This window comes from Equus quagga, chromosome 5 (genome assembly GCF_021613505.1).
Source record: "Equus quagga isolate Etosha38 chromosome 5, UCLA_HA_Equagga_1.0, whole genome shotgun sequence".
NCBI classification, from domain to species: domain Eukaryota; kingdom Metazoa; phylum Chordata; class Mammalia; order Perissodactyla; family Equidae; genus Equus; species Equus quagga.
This window is the reverse complement of record NC_060271.1, coordinates 30,820,091-30,830,379: the sequence shown is the minus strand read 5'-3', so window position 1 is coordinate 30,830,379 and position 10,289 is coordinate 30,820,091. Positions and strand designations below refer to the sequence as shown.

The following is a 10,289-nucleotide window of genomic DNA, read 5'->3' as shown; positions in this document are numbered from 1 at the left end:
GCCAGGTTGGAGCACCATATTAAAACTCAGCTTGTCACTTTTGCCTGACCGCAAAAGTACGAGACAATAAAAAATGAAAAAAAGTTTTGTGAAGAAAAAAATGAGACACTACATGAGCATGAAAAAGTAGAAAGTAAAAGCCCCCCCTTTATAACCCCTCTAGTAAAGGACAATCCCTTTGATGTACATGCTTCCAGACCTCTCTTCCATATGTACACAACCACGGATATAAGGATACTAACCCAAGCAAAGGGGCGGTCGGGGAGAGGCTCTGGAGCCTGCCCCAGGCGGGTTCCAGTCCTGACTCTGCCGTGAATAGCTGTGCCACCTTGGGCAAGCTATCTAGCCTCACTCGCCCTGTTTTAAAAGGTCTCAGGCAGATGCTTCTGGAGTGACTTTTCAAACGTCTCCAGGGCCCTCAACCTTCTCAACCCTGAATGGATACGGGAGAGCAGATGTGAGCCCACTCCTGAAGCTGGGGAGTCACGTGAGCCCCTTGGGGCAGACATCCCTGCCGAGCTTCTCCCCAGAGGTCCCTGCCCCACAGGCAAGGTTGGGCCCCCGAGGTTTGCAGCACGTAGATCCTGACCCTCTTGGGCAAGCGGGGGGAATTGCACCATTTGCCTGTGCAATAGCGATGCCTAGTTACCCAATGCTCACCCGGGTAGGTGTGGTTACCTGGGGACAGGTGGGTGCCGGGGCCTCACTTACCACTTGGAGACCCCAATCGTAGTCATCCTGTCCCTGTTGGGGAACACGGGGATACCATTTAGAGCATCCTCAAAAACAACGCCTTCTCCAGCCCAGGGAGTCAAGCTGTGGCTGTTCCCCGTGGGACAGGGGCACCGCTCACCGGACTTTTAAATAAATGTGGAGCAAGTCACAGTGAAGGACCCTCACTTCATTAGGTCTTCACCAAGAACTGCCAAATGCCGCCTCTGCTTTCTCCCCCAGGAGCCCAATCCCACTGGTGTTCTCATTACCTCTTCAAGGTGACCTTATTCAACAACACAGGGAAAATCGACTGCGATTAATTAAACTAAAATCACAAGACATGCTCTGTTTTGTCTAGAGACTTGATGGAGCTTCTTCCTCCGGGAGGAGGGAATTGGGCCACATGGTCGGTTTATTTACTTACCTGCCCACATCTGGCCTACTTTGCATTGTGATTCATTTCAGGAGACGTGGATCAGATGGGACAGCACCCAAGGAGGACCCAGGCTGGGAAATGATGCTCGAATCTCGGAATCGCCTTCGCGGTAATCTTGGAAGCAGGCTTCTCCTCTTTCCCATTCACTCTTTCTCTCCTACATGATGAGTTTCCTCTCCAGAAACCTCATTAACCCTGAGACTTTCTGAACATTTTCCACAGGTAAACAGGACTGGTCTTTTGGAGGGATGGGTGACTCAGGTTGAGTCCTCAGGGAAACCCCACAGGCTCAGGACGCACCTGTGGCACCCTGGGCAGGTTATATAACCTCCTTGAGCCTCAGTTTACTCATCTGCAAAATAAGACATTTCCACTTGGGGTGTTGCCGGGTTTCAGTGAAATGACTTTGTGTGTCAAGCTTGCTTCTGGGCCTTTGCACATGCTGTTCCCTCTTCCTGAGACACAATTCTCCAGCAACCACAACCCTAGCCCCTCCACCTGATTGACACCAACAATCCTTCTGGCCATGGCTTAAATGTTATTTCTTCAGAGAACACCTCCAGCCTCCAGAGAACTCAGACGCCCAGTGAGAAGCACCCACAGTTCCTAGTACTTTTCTTCCTCAGCTTCATCAGAGCTGTGATTTAAGTAACTCTCAGTTGTCCAGCCCAGACTGGGAGCTCAGCAGAGGAGGACTGGGTCTGTGTGGCTCATGCCTCCTTCCCCAGCTCCTCGCACAAGTCTGACCCTTAGCTGGCATTCAAGAACTGTCAGCGTCCCTTTCAGAATCAGGAGATGGCCTTTGGTGCTGAAGCCTCCAGCCCCCACTGGAGGCCCTTGGACTTGGCGTCTTGTGGGATAAAGGTGGGGCCAAGGCCAAGGAGACCATGGCAGAAGCCTTGGAGCTCAGGCTGGGGTACCTTGTGCCTCTGGGCCCCAGGCTGAGCTCCCCTAGAACTTGGGGTTCAGTCGGTTCCCCAATTCTGTGGTCAGATTAGAGGTGGGCAGGCCCAGACAGGCCTGTTCTGAGCACAGGCGGCTGGGGCGGGCAACGCTGGGCCTCACCGGGCCTCGCCCAAGCTGCCCCGCGCCAGCACACACAGGCTGCTGCACGCCCAGCGCACTGTGGTGGCCGCCTCCTGCTGCAGGGTCACCCAGCTCCATTTTGAGAGAAAGGGGAGCCCCTAACGGAGAGTGTGGCCCCATCAGGCTTCTCCAGGGAAAACACACAGACACATGCTAATAAATGCGCGTGTACACACACACACACACATACACACACTGCTCAGAAAACTTCCGGACAGGCCCAGCCCTCTGCTGTGGTTTTTCATGGGCCCAAATATTTCTCTTTCTTGGACTGTGAGCTGAAGAGGGTGGGAATCCCCAAAAGCAGGGCCCAGGGCCATAGGAAGCTGGTTGTCTGCGTGCCCTGGGGAGTGACACTGAGAATAAGAATAATGCCAGCAGCAGCGATGAAGCTGCCTTTTATCAAGGACTTCCTATGTGCCAGGCACCGTGTACAGCTCTTGAGTTGCAGCAACGAGCAAGAGGTAAAAATCTCTGCCCTGTGCAGCTTGTGGTGGGAGAAGACAGACAATAAACGAAATAAATAAGTAACCTGTAGAGCAGGTTAGAGGGTGACAAGGGCTATGGAGGAAATCAAAATCGGGAAGAAGTGTGGAGCTGGGGAGGGGACCACTGAGATTCTAAACAGCGTGATCAGGGGAGGCCTCCCTGAGAATGTGACCCTGCATTGTCTCATGTCACCTTCTCAACAAGCTCTTGAAGTTATTAGCATTATCGTCCCCATTTTGTGGAGGAGGAAACTGAGGCTCAGAGGAGGAATGGACTTGCTCAGGGCCTCTCAGCCTCAGAGGGTAGAGTGGGGATTTAAACCCAGGCCTGCCTGGTGTCCAAACGCTAACCTGCCACGAGATCCCGCCTCCTGGCCCTGCGGCCCCGCCTGCCATGCCCCCAGGAGGGCAGGCCTGCAGGACCCAGAGCTGGGTTCAAAATCCCATCTGCCGGGTTACCTGACAGGGAGCCTCCCAGGGCCCGGCGTTCCTGCTGGGCATGCGTCTCCAAGTCAGACCTGTTTGGGCTGGACAGCCCAGCCCCTGAAAAAGTTCTTTTGTGCTTTCTCAAAGGGCCTCACAAGAGGGTTAAACGCCCTCACATTAGTGCTAATTTGGGGCTGACTTTCCTATTCAGCCAGTGACAAAGCCGGGTGTTTGCACAAGGGCGTGCGGAATGGGACCACACACACTGCCGGGGAACGAGGCTCCTGTGCCCTCTGCCCGCCCTGCCCTCCCAGGCACCTGTTTCTCTCATGTAACCGGAGATCCTCGGAGATTCCTGGTCCTCCGTTTCTGGCTCTGCTCCCACAGATGAACCAGGCTCTGCCCCACTCTCTCCCAGAGAAAGCCCTCTGGGGAGGAAGGGAAGCCTCGTCTGCAAAAGGGCCCATTGGACCTTGGTTCAGTTATGAACTCCCATCGTCACAAACGAAAAATGTTGTAATAATGAAAAATGGAAACAACCTAAATGTCCAACAAAGGGGGAAATGGTTAAATACATGAGAGGACACTCATACCATACAGCTATTTAAAAAGAGTGAGGCAGGTCTGTAGGTACTAAACACAGAAAAGGCCACACTACCTGCTGGTAGGTGAGAAAAGAAAACTGCAAAATAAATATCTAGTAGGATCCCATTGGGGTTAATTAAAAAACAACCCTAAATAGGTGCATATGTCCTTTGATATGATTGTAAACGTATATAAGAGTCTGATTTAAAAGATTTAAAAATCATTGCACTTTGTTCAGAAAAATAATAAATATGTCTTATAAATGTTCTTTTTAAAAAAAGAGTCTGAAAAGAAACCATCAAACTGTTAATGGAGAAAGAGTGATTGGCTAGGAGGGGGAGGGGAAAATGAAGGTGGACTTTCAATGTTTTGTTGTATTTTCTTCTGAATTACTTAAAAATTTTTTAAATAATGAGAATATATGTATATGTGTGTATTTATGTACATACATGTATTTATGTGTATGTATGTATATATGTATGTATATGTGTGTGTATATATAAATGTATGTATCTGTGTGTATGTGTGAGAGAGAGAAAATGCTTTAGATGAAGAATTTCCATGTTGTTTTTTTTCTTTTTCTTTTTTCTTTTTTTTTTGAGGAAGATTAGCCCTGAGCCAACCTCTGCTGCCAATCCTCCTCTTTTTGCTGAGGAAGACTGGCCCTGAGCTAACATCTGTGCCCATCTTCCCCTACTTTCTACGTGGGATGCCTGCCACAGCATGGCTTGCCAAGCGGTGTCATGTCCACACCAGGGATCAGAACCAGTGAACCCTGGGTCGCAGAAGTGGAACGTGCAAATTCAACCGCTACGCCACCAGGCTGGCCCCCGATGTTGTTATACACGGTCAAGTCTTGTTATTTGAGATAATTACGTTCCGTATAAAGTCACCACAAACACTGAATTAGCAAATGCTGACCTCTTGCTCCTGGGGAAATACACGGTTAAGTTCGTACGAGCCTCTGATCACAACATTTTCATCAAGTGATCAATATATACCCTTGTTGCATGTGTTTCTGTTTAAATGCACCTTACTTCATATAAATTGTCGATTCATTAACAGTGACCTCCCAGCCAACAGCACCGTAACTCATGACCGAATGAAGCTCCTCCGACAGACGTCTTTCTTGTGTAAAGCACATCGCTTGTTCTTCTTGCTCTTAGCAACACCGGGCAGCACTTCAGCACTACGCTTGGGAGCCATTTTAAACAGTGAAATCACCAAGAAAACGCACAAAAATGTGAAAAGGGTGGCACTAAATAGACCATGAAAAGGACCTTTATTTAAGGTATAAGAACGGAGACAAGAAGGCGGAGCGTGGCCTTGTCGTCCTCGGCTGGGAAGATGCATGTCAGGCAACTCAACTTTTTCGCCACTCTGTGCATGTCTAGAAATGACCACAGAAGCACCTCGAGGATTGATGTGGGGATTACAAATAAATCTTTAGCAAGTAGGCAAGTTCACAAATATAGAATGCGAGAACAACGAGGACTGACCGTCTACTTCAGCCTTCCTCGTCCTCGCAGGATAAGTCTCAGCTTAGGCTTCTAAGGTTCAGTGGGCATTCTGTGAGCTCCCTGGTGCCCACGCCAGGCCACGGTGGGCTGCGTGATCCTGGATGTGTTGGTATCTGAGCTCAGTTTTCTCTCCGTGGCAGAGTCGAAAATCTGTAAAATACCTAACACAGTCCTGACACATAGTATGTGTTCAAAAACCAGCCACGATTATTATTATCATCCCATTGCCTCACGCCCCTCCTTCTGTGCACTGGGGGATTTCAACAGAGGTTTGAGGAAGGGTTGTTTGCGCCAGGGCGCCAGGCTGGCGCCCTTTTCACGTACTCTTTGTCGCATCCTTCCTCTGGCTGTACCTACAAAACCAGACGACAATCTGAATGTCGAAAATTGTAGTCAATAAAATGACTTCATGAGACAGGCCAAATCAGGATGTTTCCCCTTTGAGATGACAGCCCTCTCCTCTCCTCTCCTGTCACCTCTGGTGTGCTCTCTCTCTGGGATTCCCATGAGACTCCTCAGCACAGATCCCACTGGGTTATAGTGAACAGTCAAGAACCTCAGGCTCGGGGCCAGGATGGCGACTCACCTAGGGCAGTGCTGCAGCTTACTCATTAATATTCCCTGTGCTCAGGGAACAAGGGACAGGGGACAAGGCCTGGCACAGATTGGCACCTTGCGAATGGCTGACCTGGAAAAATTGGGACCAGGAGTGAATCGAGCTTCCCACCCCAAACTTCTCCCAACACCACGTAGAAGGAAATGGACACGTGAAGAGTAGATACGATACAGAGTTGGTCACCAGGATCTGTTAATAAGTGGCACCTAAAGTTATTGATATTTTCAGCTTAGTCTTCCTTAGTCTTAAACTTCCCACAATCAAGTAAACCAACACACAAATGAAACTTGGCTCCCCTCCTCTGACCACAGCTGGAGAGGGTGCGCAGTGAAATAAGCAGCTAAATATGCAACAGACTAGCATCTCAGGCGTCCTTGCTGTGTGACTGGCTCTGTGCTGTGCCTTTTGAGTCTATCAACTAATTTAATCCCCACACCAATCCTCGGGGATAAGTATTACTGGCCCCATCTTACAGATGAGCAAACAGGGCTCCGAGAGGCAAAGTGACTTGCCCAAGGTCACAGGGCTGCTTCGTAAGGCTGCTGGCCTCCACCCATGCAGGTGGCTCCAGAAGCGGCCCTCCTAGCCACTATGAGACACTGTCCCTCCGGGCTGTGATTGCTCTTGTCCCTCAGAGGCACTTCCAGGGGGGTGGACACTCCACAGGGGGTGGTAACACGAGGGTGGGGCTGTGCCCTGCTCGGGCCCAGGTCCTGTGGCCCAAATCACCGGGTCTGGATCCTTGGCTTCCCTCTTTCCCATTTCTCTGAAGTCTGTGCCAACAAACCTTTCCAGTTTTATCTCCTTCCCCTTCCTTCCGTGCACCGCACGCTGCCCTCCAGCTGAGCCCGGCTGCTCCCTCGTCACACCCATGCGTTCCTGTCTTCAGGCCTTTCCCGTTGCTGTTCCTTCCTTAGCCCAGAATATATCCACCCATCCCTGTCTATCGCAATCCTCCCCACGTCTCTAAGTCAAACTTCAATGCCATCTTGCCCGTCAAGCCCTCCCCGATTGTGCCTGTCGGAAGCCATCGCCCCTTGCCCGCCTCTGGGCTTCAACAGCTAACTCTTGATCACCTCCAGCCCCTGCACCCCCACTGCACCCCACCTTAAGAAACTCTTGTTGACCAGCAGCCTGGGCTGCATCTTCACACCCCTTCTCATTCCAGGTGTTAGGACACTGGAGAGCAGAGAGCTCATATCCTTGTCCCTACAGCTAGCATAGTACCTGGCGTAGTAAAGAAAAGCACTTCTGACTTCTCAGATACGATGAGCACATTGATAGTGAAAGTCAGTGATTGTTTCAAAGTCATCTGCTCCACGAGTCCATGGACTCCATGAGTCCATGCAATCAGCCACTAGCTGATAATAGCACCTTTATGTCCCAAAGTCTTCCGTTCCAGGGCTGCTTAAGGCTCCAGCAATACAGTTGGCCCTCCGTACCCAAAGGTCCACATCTGCAGATTCAACCAACCTCAGATCAAAAGGCCTAGGATGGTACTGCACAGGTACTGACTTTTTTCCCTTGCCGTTGTTCCGTAAACAATACAGTATAACAACTATTTGCATAGCATTTACATTGTATTATAAGTAATTAGAGATGATTTAAAGTACACGGGAGGATGTGCGTAGGTTATATGAAAATGCTGAGCCATTTTATATAAGGGACTAGAGCATCCTCGGACTTTGGTATCAGAGGAGTGTCCTGGAACCAATCTCCCGTGGATACCGAGGGACGAGTGTATGCATCATTTTTCATCACACCTCTGTGCCTTTGCCATGCTGTTCCCTTTATCTGGAATGATCTTCCCCATCTTGGTTGCTCAGAGAATCCAGTCTCTGCAAACTTGGTTCAATGTCCCCTCCTCTCAGAAGCGCCCCTTGACTGCTCAGCACCCTCCTTTGCCCCAGAGCTAACCACTTCTTCTTTCAAGTTGTCTCTGCACTTCTGCCTCCCTGGGTGTTGCTAAGCTTGCTGCTGTGCTGCAATGGATTTGTATGTCTGTCCTCTGATGGCTCTTCAAGGCCAGGGACATGTCATATCATCTCTATGTCCCCAGGATCCAACATGGTAATTTTCAAGCATATTTAGGGGTGGATTTCTTTCCCCAAAAGAAAATCTATGTGCGTCTCAATATAAAACAGATACAAGGAAAGCTGTTCTTGACAGAGACGGGGGACGAGGCAGGACACCCCTGCATGTGTGGTCATCTCAGACCCTGCCTGGGACCCTCCCTAGAGCTCCGGGGCCTCCACAAAAGTTTGAAAACTCTTGACTCAGTGCGATGCCGAGAACAAGGTCATGGCTCAACAAGTACTTTTTAACTGATGTGAAGACCAGACACCTTCAGGGCCCAAAAGAATGAATTCCTTAGAGTGGAATTTCAGACACCTTGACTGGAAGGAGGGACGTGCCTGGGCTTCGGTCCAGAGTCAGGGGTTCAAGTCTCAGCCCCATCGCTCTCTGGCTGGGCAGAGACCTCCCCTCTCTGGGCCTCATTTTTCTCATCCATAAAATGAGGAGACTCATAGCACTTCTCCAGGGCAACGGGTTGTGATTATTCCTAGGGGCAAGGCCAATCGCCCCGCTCTGCTCCTCCAATCCTGTCATTCGTGTCCACCGGAGAGGACACCAGCTGAGCAACTGCAGTCAGGACCCAGGCCATTCTGGGCTTTGGTGCCAGATCCCAGCTCTGACGTTGGCTGGCTGTGGATTGTCTCTGAGCCTCAGTTTTCTCATCTGCCAAATGGGGACAGTGACAGCAGTCCATAGGTTGGAGAGGCCTTACAGCGTAGGGGTAAGTGTGATGCCTGGTCCAGACTGTCCTGCTTTGAAGCCTAGCTCCCTCACTCTCTAGCCCTGTGACCTTGAGCAGGTTAGGTTACTCAACCTCTTTGAGCCTCAGTTTTCCCATCTGTAAAAAAGGGTTAATGATAGTACTCACCTGATAGGATTGCATAAATTAATACACGTGAAGTACTTAGAACAGTGCCTGGCACATAGGAACTGCTGTATACACATGAGCAATTGATACCACCCCACGGGGCTGTTTTGAGGATCAAATTAGATCGTGCTTAAAACGTGCCCAGCCCAGAGCCTGGCGTATGGTAAGAATTCAATGGACGGGAGCTGTTATTTAAGATGAATTGAGCTCAAATTCAGCATATTACATATGAGCTCTTGGGGGTAAAAAACAGAAGCTGGGCAGAAACTCCAGGGCCTTCGATCTCATTGCAGTCTCCTGTGAAAGGGGCTGCGACAGCTTCTCCCTTTGGGTGGGTGCCCCACGGTGCGTTCTGGGTGTGTCCTGCTGCCTGACTCAGAGAAAGTGCCCCCCCAAACGTTCCCCTCCCATCTGTGTCTGCCCAGCCATGCAGTGATCAGACCTGACCCTGGAAAACGGCAGAGATCCTATCACTGCCCCAGGGCCGGGAGTGGCAAGAGGGGTTATAATTACAGGTTTCATCGAAATTGTGGATGTGACCAGCACTGCTTTCTGCAGCTCCTCTAAGGGCCCTGCTGGGGCCCTCCTCAAACCCTCCTGCCTGGGTGCCCCCAGAAGCAGGCGCCCCCACCCCGGTGACTGACTTCCTACGGGTGCTCAGCACTTTATGTGAAGTGTCTCATTTAATTCTCACAAAGAGCAGTATTCCCTCCATTTTACAGACGAGGAAACTGAGGTTCCAGGAGGCAGAGTGACTCAGCCTAAATTAAGCGGCCAAGACAGGCTCCGGGGTCTGCCTGGCTCCATGGCCCATGATCTTAACCTCCACTCCAGTTTGCATCCTGAACGGAACCAGAATCTGGTTGTGATGGTACGGCGAGGAAACTGGGCTCTGGAATCCAGCAGCCATGGCTGTGATTCTTGGCTCTGATGCTGGGTGATCCTGGGCGGTCACATCACCTCTCTGAGCCCGGGTTTCCTCCCAGGTTTGTTGTGAGGACTAGACAAGAAACTATATGTAATCTCTCTAAGTACCTGGGATAGACGAGGGTTCAGTAAGGGTCGGGTACCACGCATTCACTGTTGTTGTTATCGTCAGGCTTGATTGATGAAGCATCCTGAGATCACTGTCCACATAGATACAGACATCAGAGCACGAGGAAACTCCTTCATTCTGGACGTGCCACATGTGACATTTCCAATTTCATCCAGACCCTGAGTCACGCAGACTCAGATTGACTCATGGGGTTTCCATTTTGCTTCTGTTAAGCCGTCAAGTTGTGAGACCTAGAGTAAGAAACAGGATCTTGAATGGAAAGCAAATGAAACCGATCCCCCCATCTGCCATGTGAGTGGAATCCAGTCAAAGAACCTCCAGGTTCCTGAGTTTCTCTCTAGCTGAACGTGTTGCTCTCTCTGCCAGGAGGCTCGTGGGGCCTACAGAGTGGAGCTGGGAGCTCTCGAAGGAAAAGGG

The 10,289-nt window shown here is 50.4% G+C and overlaps 1 long non-coding RNA gene across 2 annotated transcripts in view; it reads right to left on the bottom strand.

The window, feature by feature from the left end:
- Window positions 1-4,998: 4,998 nt before the first annotated feature.
- LOC124239106 (uncharacterized) overlaps window positions 4,999-10,289 on the bottom strand; it is a 28,052-nt gene continuing 22,761 nt past the window's right edge. For both annotated transcript variants that reach the window (XR_006888537.1, XR_006888538.1), the window contains one exon: window positions 4,999-10,102. This is a non-coding gene — a long non-coding RNA (uncharacterized LOC124239106). The remainder of the gene's footprint in view (window positions 10,103-10,289) is intronic.